The following is a 26,083-nucleotide window of genomic DNA, read 5'->3' on the forward strand; positions in this document are numbered from 1 at the left end:
GTGGCATACACACTTGCAGAGAAAATGAGCGATGTCGCTCAGGAAGGGGGAAAATGAGCGATGTCGCTCAGGAAGGGGGAAAATGAGCGACGTCGCTCATTTTCTCGGAAAGTGTGTATGGGCCTTAAGTGCTGGTCTCAGTGTGGCTACAACATCAGCACTGACAGTCACATGACTGTCATGTGCTGTGATGTCGCCTGCCTGTGCAGCACCTGCTCTTGGATGGCTCCTCCCTGGCTGTAGTCTCTCCATTCCCTCCTGGTCAGCAATTAATTATCCCACCCCTTTTGTTCTGGTGCATGTCATCACATTTGGCAACTGCAGCTATGGATCATGGGAGTTTTGTGAGTCTTGTATTAATCCATGTAACTGACTGACATGATTATGCCCAGCTAGCAGAGGGGCCACAAGTATCCAGCAATAGAGGTACTACAAGCACCCAGCACACCCTGTACTCAGTGTACTGTATTGCAATCCCAAAGGTGTTGTCTGTATGGTATGGTGGTCACTGTTACCGTGTGCTGTCTGTGCAATACGGCAGATGATAGGATGCTCTCTGTGCGGTGTGGCACTTACTGGCATGCTGTCTATGTGGTGTGGTAGTCATTGGGATAGTGAATGTGCAGCATTGCGGTAACTGCAGTGTTGTCAGTATTGTATGTTCTGTCACTGCATTGATCCTATAATCATGGGTGTAACTATTGTGGGTGCAAGGAGTGCCATTGTTATGGGGCCTAGGGGCTTAGGGGGGCCTGGACTCAAGTTTATAAAGTTGCATAGCAATTTCCCTAGTTTTGGCTGCTAAGCAATTGGGTCTGATCCATTCCCAGCCTGTGCTGTGTGACATTACATTGTCCGTGAGAGGAGTGTGTAGTGGATGTTATAATGGTAGAGGGCACTGTAATGTGGCATAATGTGATCTACTCATTGTAATGAGCAAAGGGGATTGGTATGGGATCCCGGCAGTGGCGATCCCTGCGGTTAGGAGAGTGACACTGGGATCCTGACAGGCGGAATCCCAGCAGCGAGCGCAGCGTGTACCCATGCAGGCTTGCTGCGCTCGCCACACATCGGCCCCAGTGGCGACCTTTGGTCGCCACACTAATATATTCCCCCCTCGGACCACCGTGGACCACCACACAAGGGAGAATTCCGGGCTTGTGTCAGTATTCCGACTGCCGCCATTTCGCAGAGTGTCGGGATTCCGGCGTCGGTATCCTGACCGCCGGATCCCGACAGCCGGGATGTTAACCGCATACCGAGCAAAGAACCCTCCCTCGCAACTATAGTACACTTCATATGCTGTGTATCTATTTATATCTCTTGCCTGTGTTGTCCCTCTTCCCTACACTACAGCCTACCTGGGGTCCCTGCAAAAGTCGTGCTTAGCATTTTTTTTTTGTAGGTGGCATTCTCTATTTAGCAATATCGGCTGTTGAACTTCTAAGACGCCACCTCCACATTTTCACCTGAGGGGGAGAGTGCGCAGAAGTTTTGCCTAGGGTGTCGAGAAACCTTGCACCGGCCCTGCCTCCACCTACACCTCATGCCTCAATGAGGTACACATATATCTAACTGGTGAGATTACCTGGGCAAAACACCAATGTCAGTATAACCTGATGCAAGGTTCCTTTTACAGAGGACCTACTGTAATAAGGATAAGACATGTAACATGTCAAACAAACAACCAGAAACAACTAGAGATATATGAAAAAAACATTAAAGGGGTATAAAACAAGCAGCCTAATATAGGTCATACCTGGTGCATTATGAGACAACATTTAGCAGCTATTATTCAATCAGCTAGGGTCAGCATGTCTTCTATATTTAAAAAAAGAAAAAAGTACTTACAGACTATTCAGGAAACAAACACCACAGGTAGCAGCAGAGGTAGCATACTTACAGATCAGATACCATGAGCCTACTGATAGCTGCATGCTGCATAGGACCAAATCTGGGCTATTTAAGGCACTCAAACAGGAAGTGCCTATTAAAGCTACAAGAGAAGATACACACTACTCTAAAAGAAACCAACATGCCTGGTCAATAACCCTGCTTACTAGAGTGGGTAATATAATGGCCGAATCAATTGCGGGACACAAGGAACACCATACGTGTAACAAGCACTTTCAATTACATTAGAACTTGATGCGCGCCGGGAACGCGACTTCCGCGTTCCAAAAACCGGAAGTTGATGCATTCCACTGACCGGAAGTAACGCTGCCCGGCGTCGCCAAGCGGGGAATCCGCTGAAAATACACAGACCCATGAAACGGGGTAAAGACAAATAGCGCAATCAGGCAGCTGTTCAAAAATCAAATAAATGGAAGCCTTTGATATCCTAACTGTAATCAAACTCTCAATCATTACAAGGTCCCGCCCCGCCGGAAGTGACATCAGGGCTCAACAGGCTCTCGTGGGTCAATCAAGCTGTCAATCACAGTAAAAGTGTCAGTGTATAAACACTGGTCCTATATAGGTGAATCAAGTGTGGGCGGATTAGATTCCAAAGGGGCATGGCGACCAATAATCTCACCAACCTCGTACCAAAGATAACTAAATCCATCAAACCAACAGGGAAATAACTAAAATTAAGGAAATACACAATAGGTAGAAATTAAAATCTTGTTAAACATAAAAGAAAAAAATCGGTCGTGGTATGGTGAGATGATTGGTCAGATCGCCCCCTCATGATCTGTCAAGGACCTGGGATGGCTACGGGAATGAAGTACAACAAACATAAAAAAATAATAACATAAAACACTTATTTATACATAACAAATGCATAGGGAACATCAAACGGAATTCACAATGTACGTGGACCGCACCCGAGGAGAGGGGGGTACCGGGAGAAGAGGGAGGAGGAGACGACAATAAACAATGTCTTCAATCTATCAAGCATTGAGTTAAATGAAGCTGAAACCAAACTTCTGGCCCGGGGTTTATCGTTTGTGCCCACCTGTAGAACTAATTCGTTCAAAAGGTCTATTGACCAATATAAATTTGGGCGTTCCCTTCACCTACGAGAATTTTTTGCTAATAAACCCACTGATAAAGTAAAGTCAGACTTCAGGCCCAAATCCACATTTGATCCCCCATCCTCTAACCCTAGCATCAAAACATTCTTACGGCTGGTGCAACGGGATTCAGAAACCCCGCCTCCTAAAAAAATGTTTGATAATCTTTCTTCTGCTGAAAGGACAGCTATACAAACACTTAGAGATTCCTCCAACATAGTGATCCACCCTGCAGATAAGGGTGGCGCTATTGTTGTCCAAAACTGGACTGACTATGATGCAGAAATTAATCGACAACTAGCAGATACTATGACTTACCGTAAATTGAGCGTTAATCCTATGCCTAAAATCAAATCTAAAATTGATCAGTGTTTAAAGCTAGGTTATGAGCAGGGATACATCTGTGAGGATTTACTTAAATACCTTACTATAGATTCACCTAGGTGTCCCATTTTGTACACACTACCTAAGATTCATTAAACGCTTGTATGCCCCCCAGGCAGACCTATTATCGCTGCAGAAGGTTCTCTTTTGCAGCCCATTGCTATTTTTGTTGATAGCATTTTACAGCCTTTAGTATCCAAAACCATGAGCTATCTTAGAGACACTGGAGACTTTTTGTCCCATCTCCGGAATTTTGACAAGCTTAGTGATCATACTTTATTGGTCACGATGGACGTGTGTTCTTTATACACGGTTATACCCCACCAGCAGGGTTTGGAGGTAATACGGACATTTCTTTCCAACTTTCCCTGTAAAGAGTACCCCACTGAGTTTGTGTTGGAATTGACCTCATTGGTCTTGACTTGCAATCATTTCATGTATAAAAACGACTACTTTTTACAAATCGCTGGGACGGCGATGGGGTCTAATTTGGCCCCGTCGTACGCTAATCTTTTCATGACTCATTATGAGAACACTCATTTGTTGCCGAGATATGGGCATCATATACCTTTTTTTAAAAGATTTATTGATGACATTTTTTTGCTCTGGGAAGGTTCTGAACTTGAACTCACCAACATGGTGAGTCAACTTAATTCACTGGACAGTCCCCTAAAATTTGCGTACTCAGTGTCAGCTACGACCATTAACTTCCTGGACGTTAATGTTATCAAAAATGGGAATCATCTTGATACCACCATGTTCCGTAAATCCACGGATCGTAATTTAACCTTACATGCGAATAGTCATCACCCTCCTGCTTTAATAGAGGGTTTACCAATATCACAATATCTCCGAGCAATGAGGATCAATTCCACCCCTACACTCAAAGACCAACAATGTGCTGAAATAACCACCCGCTTTGTGAAACGAGGGTATTCCAGAGCGGTACTCACTAGGTGTCTAAAGAAAGCGAACAATATCTTTAATGGACAACAGGTTAAAAGCACGGTTAGTGAGAATCGTATGATTTTTTCCACCCAATTTGACAGTACTTCAAGTGTTACTAGAAAAGTACTACGGAGACATTGGCCCATATTAGCATCTGACAATCCTTTGCCCTTTGCTAGGGCCCCAGCACCATTGGTGGCCTATAGGCGGGGTGCTAATTTAAAACAGTTATTGATGAGGCCGACCACTTTCCCTGAACAAAACAAGTCTAACATTCATCTTATGCAGGCTAAGCCGGGCTGTTTCTCATGTGGGGGATGTACCACCTGTAGATCAATGATAACTGGCCCTGTTTTTTATCATCCCCACACAGTGAAAAAGATCTCTATCAAGTATCATCTTCATTGTCGACTCGACTGTGTCGTTTACCTCCTAAAATGCCCCTGTGGGCTCTGTTACGTCGGACTGACGACGCGCCCCTTCCGTGATCGAATGGCCAATCACCGTTCGTCCATCCACACGGCCCTGCTTTCAGGCACCTCTGACAAACCAGTGGCACGACACTTTGTGTCTGCTAGACACCAAGTAGCAACCCTCAAATGTCAACTTATTGATTGGGTTTCCCCCCCCCCCCCCCAATGTGGTGGGGATCGAACACTAACTCTAAAGTACAGGGAGAGTTTTTGGATTCATAAACTTAATACGGTAGCTCCGAGAGGCCTCAATGAGGCCAATCCACTCAACATTTTTTTGTAGGTGTTATCTTTGATTGTACAATTTGTTACCTTTTTGCTATAATTAAGTGTATGGTTCATCAGTACGAATATGTAATCATATACTATTTAAGATGTCCACATACATTGTGAATTCCATTTGATGTTCCCTATGTATTTGTTATGTATAAATAAGTGTTTTATGTTATTATTTTTTTATGTTTGTTGTTCTTCATTCCCGTAGCCATCCCAGGTCCTTGACAGATCATGAGGGGGCGATCTGACCAATCATCTCACCATACCACGACCGATTTTTTTTCTTTTATGTTTAACAAGATTTGAATTTCTACCTATTGTGTATTTCCTTAATTTTAGTTATTTCCCTGTTGGTTTGATGGATTTAGTTATCTTTGGTACGAGGTTGGTGAGATTATTGGTCGCCATGCCCCTTTGGAATCTAATCCGCCCACACTTGATTCACCTACATAGGACCAGTGTTTATACACAGACACTTTTACTGTGATTGACAGCTTGATTGACCCACGAGAGCCTGTTGAGCCCTGATGTCACTTCCGGCGGGGCGGGACCTTGTAATGATTGAGAGTTTGATTACAGTTAGGATATCATAGGCTTCCATTTATTTGATTTTTGAACAGCTGCCTGATTGCGCTATTTGTCTTTACCCCGTTTCATGGGTCTGTGTATTTTCAGCGGATTCCCCGCTTGGCGACGCCGGGCAGCGTTACTTTCGGTCAGTGGAACGCATCAACTTCCGGTTGTTGGAACGCGGAAGTCGCGTTCCCGGTGTGCATCAAGTTCTAATGTAATTGAAAGTGCTTGTTACACGTATGGTGTTCCTTGTGTCCCGCAATTGATTTGGCCATTATATTATCCACTCTAGTAAGCAGGGTTATTGACCAGGCACGTTGGTTTCTTTTAGAGTAGTGTGTATCTTCTCTTGTAGCTTTAATAGGCACTTCCTGTTTGAGTGCCTTAAATAGCCCAGATTTGGTCCTATGCAGCATGCAGCTATCAGTAGGCTCATGGTATCTGAGCTGTAAGTATGCTACCTCTGCTGCTACCTGTGGTGTTTGTTTCCTGAATAGTCTGTAAGTACTTTTTTCTTTTTTGATTATAGAAGACATGCTGACCCTAGCTGATTGAATAATAGCTGCTAAATGTTGTCTCATAATGCACCAGGTATGACCTATATTAGGCTGCTTGTTTTATACCCCTTTAATGTTTTTTTCATATATCTCTAGTTGTTTCTGGTTGGTTGTTTGACATGTTACATGTCTTATCCTTATTACAGTAGGTCCTCTGTAAAAGGAACCTTGCATCAGGTTATACTGACATTGGTGTTTTGCCCAGGTAATCTCACCAGTTAGATATATGTGTACCTCATTGAGGCATGTCTGAGGTGTAGGTGGAGGTTTTCCTGGATTATTGAAGTATGGGCACTTGATGCATGTTAAGCACGTCTAATATTGTCCAGTTATATCCTCTAGCCATTTTTTTGACTGTCATGAGGGCCTGGGAGGCACTGGTGGTGTGGGTGATTTGGTTTGTTTTTCATATTTCATTGATTTTAATTGTTTTTAATGTCTATTGTTTAGATGTTGTGAAGGGCCTATCTTGATAAAGGTCCATATATGGACCGAAACGTCGATGATTGACGGCATCACTTTTGAACCTGATTAAACCGAGTTGATTCAACAATTGGATTCAGAGACTGATTTTGGCGAGAGTGCACCTTCCACTTCGGTGGTAGTTGCGGTATATATAGATATATATATATATATGGAGTAATACTGTCTGTGACTCGGATGCTGCTGTGCTGTGTAATGTGGCCGACGGACGCTACCATGCTGTGTAATGTGGCCGACGGACGCTACCATGCTGTGTAATGTGGACGATGGACGCTACCATGCTGTGTAATGTGGCCGATGGACGCTACCGTGCTGTGTAATGTGGACAATGGATGCTACCGTGCTGTGTAATGTGGACGACGGACGCTACCGTGCTGTGTAATGTGGACGACGGATGCTACCGTGCTGTGTAATGTGACTGACAGACGTTACAGCGCTGTGTAATGTGATTGACCGAAGCTATCGCACTGTGTATTGTGATTAATGGATGCCACCACTCTGCGTAACGTGACTAATGAACGCTACTGTGTGGTGTAATTTGACTAATGGGCTCTACCATGCGTGCAGAGTGATGTGAGTAACAGATGATACTGTGCGGCGTAGTGTGAGTAACGGGCACTACCATGCGGAGTTATGTGACTAATGGATGCTCCATGAAGCCACACCCCTATTTTTTGATGCCCGTAACTAGCGGCGTGTGATTGATGGGGCGGGGGGGGGAGAGGTAAAATTAATTTCAAAACAAGGCGGGGGGGAGCGCTGATGCTGTTTCTTGCACACAGCGCTAAAATGTCTAGTTACGGCACTGGCAGAGGTGTAACTAGGGATGATGGCACCATGTCACTGGGCAGAGGTGTAACTAGGGATGATGGTGCCCTGTCACTAGGTAGTGGTGCAACTAGGGATGACAGTGCCCTGTCACTGGGCAGAGGTGTAACTAGGGATGATGACACCCTGTCACTGGGCAGAGGTGTAACTAGGGATGACTGTGCCCTGTCACTGGGCAGAGGTGTAACTAGGGATGATGACACCCTGTCACTGGGCAGAGGTGTAACTAGGGATGACTGTGCCCTGTCACTGAGCAGAGGTGTAACTAGGGATGACTGTGCCCTGTCACTGAGCAGAGGTGTAACTAGGGATGATGACACCCTGTCACTGGGCAGAGGTGTAACTAGGGATGAAGGCACCCTGTCACTGAGCAGAGGTGTAACTAGGGATGATGACACCCTGTCACTGGGCAGAGGTGTAACTAGGGATGACTGTGCCCTGTCACTGGGCAGAGGTGTAACTAGGGATGATGGTGCCCAACGTTAAATAAAGAAAATGGTGAGTCTTGAAATGGTTCTTTAAAATTCTGGCTTCTATTGGTAATCAGACATGAGGGAAGTGTAATTCTATCCTCATTGTGTGTGTGCAGGTCATAGTATTATGACCTGCACACACACAATGTGGATAGCTTTAGTGACGCTGGTAGTATGACATAATAACCAGAGTAGTGTATTTTGTGCCATCAGAGTCCCAGTCCCTACATATCCCTGTGTGTAAGAGTCCTTACTTACCTCTACGGTGGTTTCTCGGTGTCTGGGAACGTCTGCAGGAAAGGAGCCTCTCTGGGCTGACAGTGTCTAGCCTCTGGATTTATTCTGCATATTCAGTTATAACAGTATTCAGTACACATATAGGCAATCACATGGTGTGTAAGCTTGTGTACATGGGAATATCGCCAGCATCTGAACATAGGTTCAACCAGATAATACAAAGTAACAGAAGTTTTGGGGAAGGAGAAAATGTGATCTTCCCTTGTCAAACAATTTTATATTATTAATAGTTATTTGATAGTTTGGTACCATTTGTATGAGTAATATGGGTGTCTTTAGAACTGGTATTTTAGGAGCCGATTTATCACCATCTGCATCTGAGGATGCAGATGGGATGTGATAAAATCAACCCAATCCGCACTGCGATAACTGATTGCATCACATGACTGTATCAATAACCACCTGCAGGGACAGAGCTCGTGAGAAAAGCTCTGTCCCTACGATGCCTCATAGAAAATACCCTGATTATGTGCTGCACATGCTCTGCCACCAACATTGCTGCTGCCTCCGCTGGATCGACACCCAAACCCCCTCACAACTAAGAAGCCAAGATTTAGTGTTAAATTCTGAGGCATGGATGTTGCTATTTCTTCATCATCTATTTGTACACCAAAAGATGTTTATTGCTGAGAGACAGGCATCATTCTGTCTATATAATCAGTCATATTTCTGCATTCAAGTAACTTTGTATTATACAATCCACATCTTAATTTCCCTGCATGAGACTTCCACTCTGATATGCCTCTTGCAGTCCAGTGCACATGTGTCTAGCAGACATCTTCCCATGAATTATGGAGTATACATGTTCTTCAGTAGCGGCTCTTGCCGTGGGCAAACAGGCTTTTTGCCTGGGGCGCCGCAGTCCTGAGGGCACTGCTGCCGCCTGACCCTCCTGCTGATGCCATGCGGTGCACCTGACATCAACGCGCACTGCATGACATTGTGGGAGTGGCCTGCTCCTGTCCAATCCCTAAATCATACACTGTGACCAGGGACGCCTTAACCCTTACACCATCATGATAATGCAAATAATGTTATTAAAAATAAAAATAACCTCTCTGCCAGGTCCTCTTCAGTGCTCGGTCGCCGCTCTGGCCATTCCAGTGAGTATATTAAAACCCGGCTGCTCCAGGTCGGGCTCACTGAAGAGACCTTTGGCTGGGGCCAGGGAGAGGATGCTGCTGGGTTGGTTAACTTTTTCCATGTCCCCGTTGGTAGAACAGCTTCACAACTTTTCATGGCTTGCGGCACCCGGAAGTCCTTTCTGGCCTAACTTCCTGATTGCATTCCAATGAAACGCTAGTACTGGAAGCAGTGTGAGCCAGCCCAGCCTGAGTGTGAATCGGCCTAGCTGAGGGGGATATGGGACCAACATGGTGTCCTGATGGGCCAATCTGCCCCTGCTCAGCGGTTCCAGGGGGTCATAGCATGAGAGGGAGCGATTATAAGTGTACTAAGTATCCACTCTGAGTACTTAGTAGGCAACCCAGCTAAGCTTGGCATTAGCGATAAGGGCACGGTGTACTGGCTCCATAATATCTCTGTGTCCCCCTAGTAGGGCTCTTTTTGGGTTAATTGTGCTCTTAACTTTTTCCTGTTTGTGTGTGCTGTCACATTTAGAATTTGTCAGGCAGAGTGTTCCTCTTCCCCAGGGGTCTCACTACTGTGTACTCAGTGTAGTGCACCTTCCCAGGCCAGCGGGACTGAACCAGCATGACTAGATTCTATTAAAGGAATGATTTTCCATATTTCTACTAAATTGTCCCGCAATGAGAAAGAGACACAATACATAAGACAGTCTGTGGATGAGTTTATGAACAGAGACTCATTCCCAAACCAGCATCTCACACCCCTACCATTTGTCCGCAAAAACGTACTCTGTCCCATATCCTGCAGCCTGACTTGGATGATCAAGGGTCAGACATAGAGGTGGGGGAGGTGGACTCAGAAGGGGGGATGCTGCTGTGTCTCAGGGAATAGAGGCTCTTATAGAAGCTATCAGAGATGTCCTGCACATTCCTGATAAGGTGACAGAGGAGTGTGAGGAATCTTGTTTTAATGTAAAAAAGGAATACTCAATCACGTTTCCTGTATCAAAGGAACCTAATACCCTGTATGAAGATCCATGGGTTACTACTGATAGGAAATTTCAGATCCCTAAAAGGTTACTCTCATCCTTTCCTTTTCCTCCTGAGGATACGAAAACATGGGAAAATCCACCAATAGTGGATGCATCAGTATCTTGGCTGTCACAGAAAATAGCGTTGCTTGTCCCAGGTGCCACCTCCTTGAAAGACAAGGTGGATCATAGAATTGAGACCACATTCAAATCCTTGTATACAGCTGCTGGGGTGGCCCAGAGACCCACTATAGCTTGTGCATGGATTACTAAAGCCATTGCTAAATGGTCAGGTAATCTAATTGAGGGGTTGGATTCCTTATCTAGGGGGAGATTGTTTTACTCCTGCACATATACAGGGCTCTGCGAACTTTGTGGTGGAAGCCATAAAATAAGTAGGTTTACTTAATGCATGCACCACGGCTATGGCAGTGTCAGCATGCAGGGGCTTATGGCTACGCCAGTGGACTGCGGATGCGGACTCCAGGAAAGGCATGGAAGGACTACCCTTCACAGGGGAGGCCTTATTTGGAGATGAACTAGACAAATGGATCTCCAAAGCTATTGCGGGTAAGTCCATGTATCTTCCTTCTGTAGCTCCCCCAGCCAGGAAGGACTAGTCAGGACCTAATCTACAGTACTTTCAGACAGCCAAATTTAAGGGCAAAACCAGAGGTTCTTCTACAGTCGCCAGCGCTAGAGGTAAACCACGAAAACCAGCAGCTGCCGTTTCTCAGGAACAGAGCTCTAGCTCTGCTTCCTCAAAACCTTCAGCATGACGGTGGACCGCAATGCCTGGAGGACTGGCAGGTGGGAGCCTGACTAAAGTTTTTCAGTCACATCTGGATAACATCATGCCAGGATCCCTGGGTCATAGATCTTATTTCCCAGGGCTACAGACTGGCGTTTCAGGAGTTCCCACCTCATAGATTCTTCAAATTAGGCTTACCAGTTTCACAAGAGGCAAGTATAACCTTACAGGATGCCATCCAAAAACTGGTACAGACTCAGGTATTGTTCCAGTTACACCTCATCTCCAAAACAAGGGATATTATTCCAACTTGTTTGTAGTACCGAAACCGGACGTTTCGGTAAGGCCGTTTTTGAATCTAAAATAATTGAACACGTACTTACGAGTGTTCAAATTCAAGATGGAGTCTCTGAGAGCGGTGATCTCAGGTCTGGAGGAGGGGGAATTCCTTGTGTCTCTGGATATCAAGGATGTGTACCTTCACATTCCGATCTCGCTGCCTCACCAGGCTTATCTACGGTTTGCACTGCAGAACTGTCACTACCAGTTCCAGGCTCTGCCATTTGGTCTCTCCACAGCACCAAATGTGTTCACCAAGGTGATGGCAGAGATAATGTTTTTACTTCGCAAGCAGGGAGTGAACATAATTCCGTACCTGGATGATCTTCTGGTAAAGGCACTGTAGAGGGAAAGGCTGTTGGACAGCATTGGCCTCACAACCAAGCTACTCCTCGATCACGGGAGGATTCTAAATCTTCCAAAATCTCACTTAGAGTCAATTCGGAGGCTCCCATTTCTGGGAATGATACTGGACACAGAGTTGCAGATAGTTTTTCTTCCATCGGAAAAGGCATTAGTAATCCAGTTGATGGTTCGGGATGTCCAGAAGCCAACCTGGATATCGGTGCATCTATGCATTCGCCTTCTGGGGAAGATGGTGGCCTCTTACGACGCTCTTCAGTATGGCAGGTTTCATGCAAGACCCTTCCAGCTCGATCTGTTGGACCAATGGTCCGGATCGCATCTTCTGTGGTGTCTACAGACCTCACCTAATCGAGGGCCAACGGTTCAGGATTAAGAATTGGATTCTGTTAACCACAGACGCAAGCTTCAGAGGTTGGGGAGCAGTCACCCAGGGGGTGCAGTTTCAAGGAAGATGGTCATGTCAGGGAGTTGTCCTTCCAATCAACATTCTGGAATTAAGGACTATATACAACACCCTTCTGCAGGCCTCATATCTTCTTCAAGATCGGCCATTCAGGTTCAGTCGGACAATGTGAAGGAATTGACATACATAAACCGACAGGGTGGAATGAAAAGCAGGGCAGCAATGTCAGATGTATCAAGAGTTCTCCTCTGGGCAGAAAAACATGCTATGGCATTGTCGGCGGTCTTCATCCTGGGAGTAGACAACTGGGAAGCAGACTTCCTCAGCAGACATGACCTGCACCCGGGGGAGTGGGGATGTCCACAAATCGACATGATGGCCTCTCGTCTCAACAAAAAGCTCAAGTGGTATTTTTCCAGGTCGAGAGACCCACAGGCAGTGACGGTGGATGCTCTGACAACTCCATGGGTCTATCAGACGGTGTACGTGTTTCCTCCACTTCCGCTGAACCAAAGAATTCTGAAAATGAAAAAAGGGAAAAGGTTCAAGCAATTCTCATTGCTCTGGACTGGCCAAGAAGGGCCTGGTATGTGGACTTTCTGGAGATGCTCCTCGATTATCTGTGGCCTCTACCTCTTCGCGAGGATCTTCTGCAACAGGGCCCTTTTGTAAATCAAGACTTAACTATGGCTACGTTTGACGGCATGGAAGTTTAACGGCTGATTCTAGTCAGCACAGGCATCCCTGACAAGGTCATCCGGCTATGATCCAAGCCAGGAAGGGGGTTTACATCTAAACATTGCCACCGCATTTGGAAGAAATACGTCTCTTGGTGTTAGAGCAGAATATATTCTGCAGTGGAATTTCATCTGGGACGTTTCTTGCTTTTTCTGCAGTCGGGTGTGGATGTGGGCCTACGTCTGGGCTCTATAAAAGTCCAGATTTTGGCCTTGTCCATTTTCTTTCAGAAACAATTGGCTTCTCTCCGTGAGGTACAGACGTTCTTGAAAGGGGTTCTGCACATCCAACCGCCCTTTGTGCCTCCCACCGCACCTTGGGATCTTAATTTGGTGTTGTAGTTCCTCCAATCGGACTAGTTTTCACCGTTACAGGAGGTAGTTGTAAAATCTCTTACGTGGATGACCATCACACTGTTCTCCTTGGCTTCAGCAAGAAGTGTGTCATAGCTGGGGGCGTTTTCTCACAAGAGCCCCTATTTAATTTTCCATGAGGACAGAGCTGAACTCAGGACGTACGAGAAAACAGGATTTTGATTACGTATCGGTAAATCCTTTTCTCGTAGTCTGTAGAGTATACTGGGCGCTCGCTCAGTGCTTCATTCTTCCTGCACTGTTACTTGGTAAAGTATTCTGGTTTGCTCAGCTGTTGCTGTTCCTGTTTCAAGTTTGGTTGCCATCCCTTTCCTCTTGTTTGTTTGTGCTGGTTCAGAATCTTACCACTCTACTTTTATCCTTCTCTCAAAGTATGTCCATCGCCTTGTGCACAGTATCCTACACTGAGTATGGTAGGAGGGGTATAGAGGGAGGAGCCAGCCCACACTATCAAATTCTTAAAGTGCCCATGGCTCCTAGTGGATCCGTCTATACCCCATGGTACTCAATGGATACCCAGTATCCTCTACGGACTACAAGAAAAGGATTTACCGGTAGGTAATTAAAATCCTATTTTTTCTATGCACCGCTACTAGTAGCACAGCAACAGAGGGCACAACTACTGAGGGCACAGCAAAGTGGGCAAAACTACAGGGGCACAACTACTGAGGGCACAGCAACAGGGGGCAAAACTACAGGGGCACAACTACTGAGGGCACAGCAACAGGGGGCGCAAATCTACTGGGGGCACACATCTACTGGGGGAATAACTCTACTGGGGGCACATCTACTGTGGGCACAGCTACAGAGGGCACAACTCTACTGGGGGCACAGCTCTACTGAGGGCAAAACTACAGGGGGCACAACTACTGACGGCTCAGCTACAGGGCGCGAAACTACAAGGGGCAAATCTACTGGGACACAAGTATAGGGGGCACAACTCTAATGGGGGCACAGCTGCAGGGGGCACAACTACAGGGGGCATAACTGTGGCCATGCCCCTTCCCTATGAAGCCACGCCCCTATATTTTTCCACGCTCCTATGGCGCGCACTAACCCTGTTTTGCCTGTCGGTGGGTAAAGGAAACTTTCGCTCTGGGCGCCACAAGGTCTAGAACCGGCCCTGATGTTCCTCCACACTTAAGTCTGTGGTCCCCATGTCTTTCTGTACATAATCTGGGCTCGGTCTGACCTACTGATACATTCCACAGTCTTTTCCATTTCAATTGTATTTCCAGAGTAAATTTCCATGTTGTGTTATTTTTAAATTGCTACATGTGCTCCTTACAGCCATTGTGCTGCACCTTCAGTGTTTTAAATGTGTTTGCTGTGACACTCTTTAGCTTAAACACACTGTGCTTGCTTCACTCTGTGTTGCTGCAGCTGTCTGTGTCTGTACAGTGGCTAAGGGGTGTACAATGATATCCCGGCTGCTAGGATCCCTGCGCCCAGCATTCCGGCGCTGGGATCCCGACCGCCGGAATGCCAGCAGTGGGGTGAGCAAAGAAGAGCCCGTTGCAGGCTCACTGTGCTCGCCACGCTGTGGGCACAGTGGTGCGCTACGCTCGCCACGCTATTTATTCTCCCTCCAGGAATGTCGTGGACTGGCTATAAGGATATCCAAGGCAGAGAAACATGAGGTCAGGTCTAGCTTACAGACTGTGGGCTAGAACATAAAGTCATAAACGCGTATTTGGCAGGGAAAACAATCAACCACCAGCAATATACATGGTAAGGGGCAAATGACAGTGAGGCAGGTGCAGGTGATTGGCTGGGAAGTGAGACTAACTCCTGCAGTAAGGAGAAACAGTTTCCTCTAGACATGCGAGAACCGATGCTGGGCAAAACTTCTTGACAACAACAGCATTGAAAGCAGTAAGTTCCTGCAGTAAGGGATCTTTAGAGTCAATGAGGAAATAAGCCCATCTTAGACCCTCTCCTCTAAAAGACATCAATAATCAGCATGCAATTAAGACCTGCTGTGTGGTGTTGTAGGGAACTTAAAATTAACTCCCACACTGATGCATTAATGCCACATACTCTACTGAGTAATGTTTCCATCAAAACAATATCCTGGTTCTTGCAGGGATGATCATCAGTAGCCGGTGGCACTTCAGATGGAGCAGACATCTGTGACACCTCAGGCAGAGCAGACATCTCTGGCACTCAAGGCAGAGCAGACATCTGTGGCATTCCTGGAGGAGTAGACATCTGTGGCACGCCTGGAGGAGGAGCCATCTGTGGCACCTCTGGTAGTTCAATAGCATCCTCAGGCCCAGAGGCCAGGGCAATGGCATCCTCAGGTACAAAGTCCAGGGCAATAGGATCCTCAGACCCAGAGGCCATGATAATAGGGTCCTCACAGCCTGGAGGCCAGGACAATTAGGTACTCAGGTCTGGTAGGAAAGGCAGAACTGTGAGACAGCTAAAAGGACGACACCTTCACTGTAACTGGCAGGTTACATGAAGCCCCCTCCTGGGGCAAGGTACTCAGATCTCACTCCTGGGGCATGATACTTGGCAGGATATACGGAGACCCCTCTTGAGGCATGGCACTTGGACACCTTTCCTGAGGCAGGATACTCTTACACACCTCCTGGAGCAAAATACTTGCAGCCCCCTCCTGAAACTGTGCCATTGGTGACATTCTGTGTCTGTGGCACTGGCAATCCCTCCTGGGTCTGTAGCACTAGTGACCCTTCCTGGGTCTGTGGCACTGGTGACACCTCCTGGGTCTGCGGCATTCCTGCAAGGCATCAAAGGGTGGGCAGCATTCCAGTGAGGAATCTGTGGGTGGGCAGCATTCCAGTGAGACATCTGCAACTAGGCAGCACTCCTGCGAGACATCTGTGACTGGGCAGCACTGTTAGGCATCTAGGGCTGGGCAGCACTGTGAGGAATCTACTGCTTGGCAGTACTGTGAGGCATCTGTGGCTGGGTTGCAGTAGAGTCTACTCCTGGACTAGAAATTCTGTGCCCCCTCCTGGTGCAAACACAATAACTGTCTGGCTGGTGACCCACAAACTTTGGATTGTACCCTAACATTATGAACTCAGACCCCTAAGGACACCAGAGTGATCTGAAGCCAGACCCTCTGTAAGATGTTCAACGTCTTTCCTGGGTTTACAGAGAGGATGGGTCAATATAACATTTCCAGGACCTCCACAGTATAGACAGAGTTGGTGGTCCGTCTGATACTGATGTTCTTCCTTAGACAAGTGGGGGCGAGGACCAGCAACAGATCTAGAAGTCTATGTAGTAAAGACTTTTGACAAGTAATTGCACTTAAAATGTGGAGCATTGTCATTTGCTGGAATCTGATTTTTGCAGGTACAGGTGTAGCCATGCACATCGTATGTCTTAGTTGAACCCATGGCCATTAACATTACATTTAGCGCAAAACTCGCACCTTGGCGTATTACGGTGTGGCTTTGACTAAGTGGGCCAGAGTGTCTGTGCAGGCCCTTTGCAGCCACGATGGCCTTGGCTACATCCGTGACAATTAGAGATAATCGGGTCCGGTTCTCAGAGAGCCGGATCCACCCGAACTTCCTGATCTGAGTCCGCATCTGAGTCCGGCTCAGGGTTTCCCACCTAACTCAGATCCCGAAACGAGGCAAACCTCATCATTCCGCAGTCAGTTTCTCAGAGGGTTTTGGGCTCTATAAAGGTGCCGGTGATCCGCACCATTTTCACTCCGACTGTGGAGAATGCACTGAACAGACGTGTCCGTCTCAGTGCTGGGTTGTGGGGCATGGGGCTGCTGGCCGCTGTAGGGCTGGTGTATCAGTCCAGGGGTGTTTGTCGTTAAGTGATGTATCTGACAAGGGGTGGTCTGTCCATAATCCATATACATCCAGGGGCTCTGCCCCAGTGTTAAAACGCAGTATACTGTGTGTACATCCAGGGGCTGGTGTGTCCTCAGTATCAGTACAGGGGTGCTCTGTCTGTTGTCTGGTGGTGTATCTGAAAAGGGGTGATCTGTCCATAAACATACAGGGGCTCTGCCTCAGTGTTTAAAAACCCACAGTATACATCCAAGGGTTGGTGTGTCCTCAGTATCTGAACAGGGATGCTTTGTCTGTCGTCTGGTAATGTATCTGACAAGGGGTGATCTGTCCATTCACATCCAAGGGCTCTGCCCCAGAGATAAAAAATAAAATCCAGTATACATCCAGGGGCTGGTGTGTCCAACTCCTATCAGTATCATTCCAGGGGTGCTCTATCTGTCATCTGGTGTATCTAACAATGGGTGCTCTGTCCACCTAGGGGTGATCTGTCCATCCATCCAGGGGCTCTGCCCCAGTGTAAAATTAAAATAATAAAAGCTAAGAAGACTAAAATATAATTATTTAAAAAATTTAAAAAAGTTGTGCTGTACCCCAGTATACTATACAATTTTTTTTTTATTTTAATAATTACCGTGACACTGCTGGTCAAACCACAGTATACTATATTTTTGCACTCATACACATGTTGTGCGACACTGTGGGTGGAGGTAGTACCACAGTAACATATTTTTGTACTCATCTCATGCACATATTGACCCTCATTCCGAGTTGATCGCTCGCTAACTGCTTTTAGCAGCAGTGCAAACGCTAAGCCGCCGCCCTCTGGGAGTGTATCTTAGCTTAGCAGAAGTGCGAACGAAAGGTTAGCAGTTCTGCTACTAAAAAATTTCATACAGTTTCAGAGTGGCTCGATACTTACTCCTACCTTGCGATGACTGCAGAATGTTTAGTTCCTGGTTTGACATCACAAACACGCCCTGTGTTCGGCCAGCCACTCCCCCGTTTCTCCAGCCATTCCTGTGTTTTTACCTGGCACGCCCGCATTTTTTAGCACACTCCCTAAAAACGCTGAGTTGCTGCCCAGAAACACCCACTTCCTGTCAATCAGTCAACGAACACTCGAGTGACTGAAAAGCGTAGCTTGAGCTTGTGTAAAACTACAAAGTTTTGTGTGAAAGTACTTAGCGCATGCGTGCTGCGTACCATGCGCATGCGCATAAATGCAATTTTTTCACCTGATCGCAGCGCTGCAAAAATCGGCAGCAAGCGATCAACTCAGAATGAGGGCCATTGTGCGACACTGTTGGTAAAATTAAACTGCAGTGTTTGATTATTATTCCTGACTTAAACACATATTGTGCGACACTGTTGATGAAAATAAACCGCAGTGTTTGATTACTATTTCGGGCTCATCATGTATTCTGACACTGTAGGTGGCACATTTTTTGTACAAATTGTGGTGTGTGCTGTACCCCACTTCATTCATGTTTGTGGATAGGTATGGAGGATGAACAATTAAGAGATGGGCAGAAAGCACATGTACTAGTGGTGCAGGTGCTGCTACTACTCATGATACAAGTCCGCCAACATTATCTACTAATGCCAATGCCCAAGGGCATAGACGGCTTAAGTCAGGGCATGTAAAATCAAAGAAGCATTATCATTTGACAGTTGCAAAGAAAAAAACATCAAAAATAAAGTTAGCTACAGAGAAAGATAAAATTGTCAATATGCCATTCACCACACAAAGTGGTGGTTCTGCCTCTAATGATGATGTAACCCTTCTCTCTGTGGAAGGGTCAAAAAAATGAAACTAGTTAAGGCACTGAACTGATAAAGCATTTTAGCACTTTGAGTTGGGACAGCTGACACACATTCAAGCTTAGCGCTTTTTTTGCTTGTAGTAAGGCACTGAACAGACTGTGTGCTTAGAAAAATCACAAATCCTTGAGGAGAGTCCAAATGTGTCTACAGATGCCTGACCTTTCCAATACTGTACTCAAAGAGGAGGCTCCTTCCACCGTTTGTGCTCCCTCTGTAAATGTGGAGATGAGCAGCACAAGTCAACATGCTGACATAGAAATTAAGGATTCTTCTGTGGAAGTGCACCAAGATGAGGAGAATATTTGTGTAGCTGGCGCTAATGAGGATGTTAATGAGGATGTTGTTGTGTAAATCAGGCAACAGTGGAAACAGTTGTTGCCCATGGTATAAAAATGCCCATTGTCATGCCTGGGCAAAAGTCAAAAAAACCTACCTATTCCATGTGAAATTATTATTACCCAAACCCGAACAACAAGTGTCAAGCCATCTGTAGCCTTTGTAAAGTCATAGTAAGTAGATGTAAGGACACTAACCACCTAGGTACATTATACGTGTTATGACACTTGCAACGCATTCATCAAAAGTTATTGTCAAATTCAGAAACTTTGGCTAAAAACATGTAACAATCAGTCCAGTGTCACCTAGTTGCTGCCTCCTCTCTGTCAGCAGAAGGGCTTGCAATCTCCACTACCAACACCATCATCAACATCCTCAGTAGACATTAGCGGGTTCGGTTCCCAAAACGAGGCAAAACATCATCATCCCGCTTTCGGATTCTTGTGGGTTTTAGATTCTATATAAGTCCCTGTGCATCAGCGCTATCTTCACTCTGACATTGGAGAGTGTACTGGATGGACGTCAGTGGTGCAAGTATGCGGGTACTCTCGGGTGCTTGGCAGCATGACGGAGCCTCCCACTTTGTCAGGGTTACTGGGGCATGACGGTGACGTCATGGTGTCACATCACACTTCCTCTTCTGGTGGCTGTGGCTGGCGTGAAGAGAGGAGCCTGATTGCACTTTCCCACAGCGTTCCTTGATGCAGCAGTGCAGCTGTTTCCATCACTCGGCTCGTTTGATGCATCAACACTGAACGGCTTTTGAGCCTTATTCAGACCTGGTCGCACGCAGGCTATTTTTTTGCACTGCTGTGACCAGGTAATCGTTGCCTACAAGGGAGGGGGTAAGGGCTTTGCAGCGATGCGATGGCCTGTGCAGTGAGCTGCACAAACAAATGTTTGTGCAGTTTCTGCACAGGCCAGAACTTACTGAGATGCTGCAACGATCTTGGCCGGCGGTGACATCAGGAACCCTCCTCCGGAATGGCCGGGCACATCTGCGTTTTTCCCGACACTCCCAGAAAATGGTGAGTTGCCACCCAGGAATGTCTTCTGCCTGTCAATCTTCTTACGATTGCCCCAGAAATCGCTTCCGTCCTAGAACCCATTGCTCTCCGGTGACCCCCGTCGCCAGGCAGTGTCACTCTTGCGCATTTCGGGTCATACGCATGCGCAGTTCAGACCCGATCGCAAAGCTGCAAAAAAAATGCAGCATATGATCGGGTCTGAATGACCCCCTTTGTTCTTCACAGGCTGGGCTGCTAGGCACGTCTCTGGCTTCACTGTGTGGGGTCATTAATTTCTAATATAATGTGGACACTACAATATATTTCTATTATTATAGGGGTATTACTATATATTTCTATTATTATGTTGGTATAACTATATATTTCTATTGTAATATGGACATAACTATATATTTCTATTATACCAGGGGCAGTACTACAGTATATTTCCTGTTACAATGGAGGCATTGCTAGATAATGTTTTTTAAATTGGTGCATTACCATATATATTTATTAAGCTGGGGGTATCACTATATATTTCTATTATACTGGAGGCATTAATATATAATTCTAGCCTTGCCTCCAGAGTGCAAAGAAAAGAGGCTGTGTCATGTGGCAATGTCGATAGTGTCATGTAGCCACCCCCATTAGTGGCATGTGACCACGCCCCTTCACAACACATAACCACGCCCACTAAAAAAATATTTCTACTTGCACCACTGATGGACGTGTCCATCTCAGTACTGGGTGGCGTGCCCTGTGTGCTGTATCTGAAAAAGTGGAAACAGTTGTTGCCCATGATTTAAAAAAGCCCATTGTCTTGCCTGGGCAAAAGACCAAAAAAACATCTCTTCCGTGTGAAATTATTTCTACTCAAATCTGGACAACAAGTGTCAATCCATCTGTAGCCTTTGTAGGCATGAGGTAGGAACGTTAGCCATCTAGGCACCTCCTCCATGTTATGTCATTTGTGGCGAAGACAAGAAATTTATTGTACAAGATTATAATGTAGTTAACACCTCATTGTCAACATCCTCAGAGTAATTACTTATCAGAGGAAGTCCTTCCAAAAACTTTTTGTGGGAGCCCAAACAAACCGATTATTTCAGCCACAAGTGACGGTCTCTGTCACTGAAATTATTGGTTTGTTAAACTGTGAATGTCCTGTTTAATATATACATCATAAGGGTGGGTGGAGTGCCCAAGGACAATTCTATCTTGCGCCTTATCTCTTTGTGTTATGTGCTGTTTGGAGCATTTGTTAGGCATAGTTTATAAAACTGCCATCCTGTCTGTTACTGCAGTGCCACTCCTAGATGTACCAGGTGTTTGTGCCACCCACTTCTGTTGCTTAGCTTAGTCATCCAGCTACAATACCTCGGTGCAAACTTTTGGCCTAAACTGAATAAAACCAAAGGGGGTAATTCGGAGTTGATGGCAGCAGCAAATCTAACTCTCTCTGCACATGTTATATCTGTGTGTGTGTGTCCCCCCCCCATCAGTGCACATGAAACACCTTTCTTATCAATTAACTAGCTCACCACAGGTGATGGCAATCATACATTACCAGGAAAGTCCAGGAACAGAACATTTTCTCCCTCATGGAGAGGATCAGGTAGGCAAGTATGTGGTAGTGCAATTTTTTTATTTATTTTTTAAACAACAGGGGTTTGCAGGAGATGCTGTCCATGGCCCGGAAAATGTTGGGTAACTTTCACCATTCTGCAAGTGCATGTAGAAGATTGCATTACTTGCAAGAAATATTAAATTTGCCCTGCAATCAGCTGAAGGAAGACGTAGTAACGAGGTGGAATTCAACCCTCTACAATATATGTTTCAGCGGATGGCGTAGCAGCAAAAGGCTATCCAAAGCTACACATCGACCTATGACATAGGGAAAGGAGCAGGAATGCACCTTAGTAAAGCGCAGTTGAGAATAATTTTCGCATTACTCAAGGTTCTCAAATCCTTTGAAGTTGCCACATGTGAAGTTAGTTTAGACACTGCCAGGTTGAGTGAGCTCATTCCTCTTATTAGACGCTTAGAAAAGAAGCTGGACAAATTGAAGGAGGAGATAAAAGGAAGCAAGCACACTAAGCATGTCAGAATTTGTAGATCAAGCCCTTCTATGCCAGGATCCAAGGGTCGTCAATATCTAGAAATCAGATCACTATATTTTGGCGACCATACCTGACCCTAGAATTAAGTCCTGTGTTGTATCTTTCTTTACAATGGCACAAATCTGAAGAGTGGCAAAGAGCTGTTGGTGAGCAAACTGTCAGCTCAAGCATCACTTGACACAACAACATCTCTTCAATTTCTCTGGCAACTGTAAGGAAAAAACTTAATTACCCCCCCCCCCCCTCCACCAGTGTGTACGCAGAAAGATTTTTCAGCAAAGCCAGGAGCCTTGTCAGCAATCGGCATATGAAATTACTTCCCAAAAATGTTGAAAAGCCTATGTTCATCAAAATGAATAACCAATTATACAAGGAAGACCTTTACCAACAATTATGTCCACAAAATAAAGAGGCACCTAATATAGTGGATTCCAGCAGAGAAAAATTAATACTGTATGAAGAAGCGGATGTACACACTGATGGGGATGAGGAATCAGATGATGAAGACAATGACATCATCTTGCCTATGTAGAGCCAGTTTGAGTTCATTGCCAGCAATGTTCACTGCCCATTGCCAGATTGTTTAGTGTGGGCCCAAACAAATCAATCATTTCAGCCACAAGTGTCAGTCCCTGTCACTGAAATGATTGGTTTGTTAAACCTTGCATGTCCTGTTTAATATATACAACATAAGGGTGGGTGGGAGGGCCTAAGGATAATTCCATCTTGCACCTCTTTTCTTTGCATTATGTGCTGTTTGGAGCTTTGCTGACTGTCTTTTTGTGCAGATGACAAACATTTGTATAGTTTATTAAACTGCCACCCTGTCTGCCACTGCAAAACCATTTTGTTTCCTAGAATGTGCCATGTTGGAAATTTAAGTGCCACATGTTTGTGCCACCAACTGCTGTCACTTAGCTTAGTCGTCCAGCTACGTTGGTGCAACCTTGTGGCACAAACTGGATGAAGACAATATTGTGAGCTATGAGGTGGTCAAATTGACTTGAAATGAGTGGAAATTAATGTTATTGAGGATAATACAGGCCCAAATTCTGTGATTTTAGCTGTTTTTATGATTTAAAAAAAATACAGATCCAAAACAAATACCGACCAAAGCTCGCAAGGGAGGTTTTGGCAAAACAAATACAGATCCAAAACAGGAAGGAGATACAGATTCAAAACAAGAAGCCAAACCCACGATTTGGGCCAGCTCACATCTCTAGTATCAATTCCAGGACTGGATTCAACCTGAGCTGGACATTATTTAGCAAGTCAGGTATCCAAGTGTGTAGCTGAATGAAAACATTATGATTCTGGTTGTATGGGACCATCACAGTTAAAGCAGACAAAACAAAATATGGAGTCTATATGAACAATGGTAGAGTCAAGGAAACAATTGAACAATTTCTTAACTGTTGCCTGGACTTAGCTTGGACTTAAACTGGAGGAAAACATCGAACAATTGATTTGAAACATCTTAAAACTACATCAATGGATTTCCAGTTCCGGCTGCCACAATGCTAGCTGCATGAGAGCAGTGCTCCACCGGGACCATGGCTGATTCAAAAACTTCAGGAGACCAAGCTCCCATTACCCTGGGCACAGCTGACCACCACAGCATGGTCTTACCTTCCCCCGCTTGGCCGGCCAGTTATGCAGCTCTCGTAGTTCGGATCTGGACATGGATTCCATTCGTGTTCCCTGGGGAGTGACCGCAGCCTCTCTTACCAGCCAGCATCTGGGAATTGCGGTGCATGGCACTCCCGCTCAGCGCTCCACAGCAGGTCAGGGCTGATTCCTCTAAAGCGTCCCCTCTGTATCTAGTTGGGTAAATGCACATTGCAGACTGCCATTACACTTCAACAGTGTTTCATGTTCCCATAGCTCCCTGTTTTTTGACATATTAACTGGTCTGCCATTATATGGGGGATACTTGAGATGCTCAAAGGAGGAATGGATACAGACATAGAACTGCTATTTGTTCTCTGTCTGCTGTAATACTGAGACCTGTAGTATCACGCTGATTATTGCTTCTTCTTGAGAGGTGGATTTGATTCTATTCATACATGGATTTCTCCTACTACTGTGGTTCACCGAGTGTAATGGAGCCACTACTTCCATTTTATTTTTAACACTGCGAGTGAACACTTTCATATCTCCAACAAAGGATTAGCTGAGCCCTTTTAACTCTAATATTGGTGGTTTGAATGGATAAATTCCTCTCTTTAATCCCATGCCTAAAAATCAGCGGCGTGGAAAGGCTGAGAAGGAGAAGGGGAAATCTAACATGGCCACTGCGGGCACTCCCAAAGTAGGAGGAAATCAATCTGAGCCCCCTGCAACTGATGTTTTGAGGTCTGATCAGTCAGCATCCTCCGATGCCTCTGTATGTTACAGAGAAGTAGTGCAATCAATTCAGGAGACTATGCAACTTTTGCTGCAGGCACAAGTGGCCTCATTTAAACAATCTATGCAGGAATTGAATGCAACCTTCTCACAAATTACTCAGAGTCCTTGTTACTGAGATGCTGATAGGGGAATACTTTCAAGATATTACAGTGCTCAAGAAACAAGTTTCTGAATTGCAAAAGGCTACTTACCAGTTACGCAACAAAATGGATGATTTGGATAATCGTTCCAGAAGAAACAACCTTTGGCTTGGGAAGTCGGGGCTCTTAAACGGTTTCAGGGGTCTGGGGCTCACTAACTTCATATGCAACACCGTGCCCAAATGGATTTCTATGCTGACTGTAACAACATGGTGATAGAACAGATGCACAGACTAGGGGGTAAATTTACTAAGATGGGAGTTCTATTTAAGATGGGGTGTTGCCCATAGCAACCAATCAGATTCCAGGTATTATCTTCTAGAAGGTGCTAGATAAATAAGAAGTAGAAGCTGATTGGTTGCTATGGGCAACATCTCATCTTAAATAGAACTCCCATCTTAGTAAATTTACCCCTAGGTTTGCCCAGATCTGGAGAAAATGCGCAGCCTTCTGTAATTAACTGTCAATGCCCCAACTACCTGCACAAGGAATTGATTTGGACCTTGTCTTGGAAAAAAATCAATTTAGTTTTGGAGCAGCATAAACTGTTCCTTTTTCAGGACTACTCCTCTGAAGTCACGCGTGCACGCCAGGCATTATTCAGGATCTGTAATCATCTTATTGAATCCTGCCAAAAATTAGCTCTGTTATACCAAGCTCGGTTGAGGATTTTTTGTGATGACTCTTTCAAAGATTTTTTGTACCCTGAGGATGCTACTGCCTTTTTAGAGGAAGTTGAAGAAGATGAAACACATAGATCGCCGGAGACTGGTTCGATTTATGATTGAACGTCATTTCCACTGCCTATTCTTTTCCTCTATTTTTGCTTTATGGTGCTCTGTTTGACACTTTATGTTCTTTAAAGGTCAGCGTAAAGCAGCAAAGATGTTGGGAACTATATTGTGGTTGTTGGAGTTCCTTTTGAACTCTTTCTTTCCCATTTTTTATTTTACATACTACCCAGCACTATAGCTTATTTTCCTGCTGTATGTTTATGTTATCTGTGGTATTTTGTAATTTAGTCATGGTGCTGTCCATCGGGGATTGCATTTTTGTT

At 45.4% G+C, this 26,083-nt stretch overlaps 1 protein-coding gene across 1 annotated transcript in view; it reads left to right on the plus strand.

Moving 5' to 3' along the window:
* Nucleotides 1-250: 250 nt before the first annotated feature.
* Nucleotides 251-26,083, plus strand: part of LOC134943840 (farnesyl pyrophosphate synthase-like) — a 156,450-nt gene continuing 130,617 nt past the window's right edge. Inside the window, exon 1 of the mRNA XM_063932446.1 lies at nt 251-426. The gene's annotated coding sequence lies outside the window, so the exon portion shown is untranslated. The remainder of the gene's footprint in view (nt 427-26,083) is intronic.

Source organism: Pseudophryne corroboree, chromosome 7 (assembly GCF_028390025.1).
Source record: "Pseudophryne corroboree isolate aPseCor3 chromosome 7, aPseCor3.hap2, whole genome shotgun sequence".
Classification (NCBI taxonomy): Eukaryota; Metazoa; Chordata; class Amphibia; order Anura; family Myobatrachidae; genus Pseudophryne; species Pseudophryne corroboree.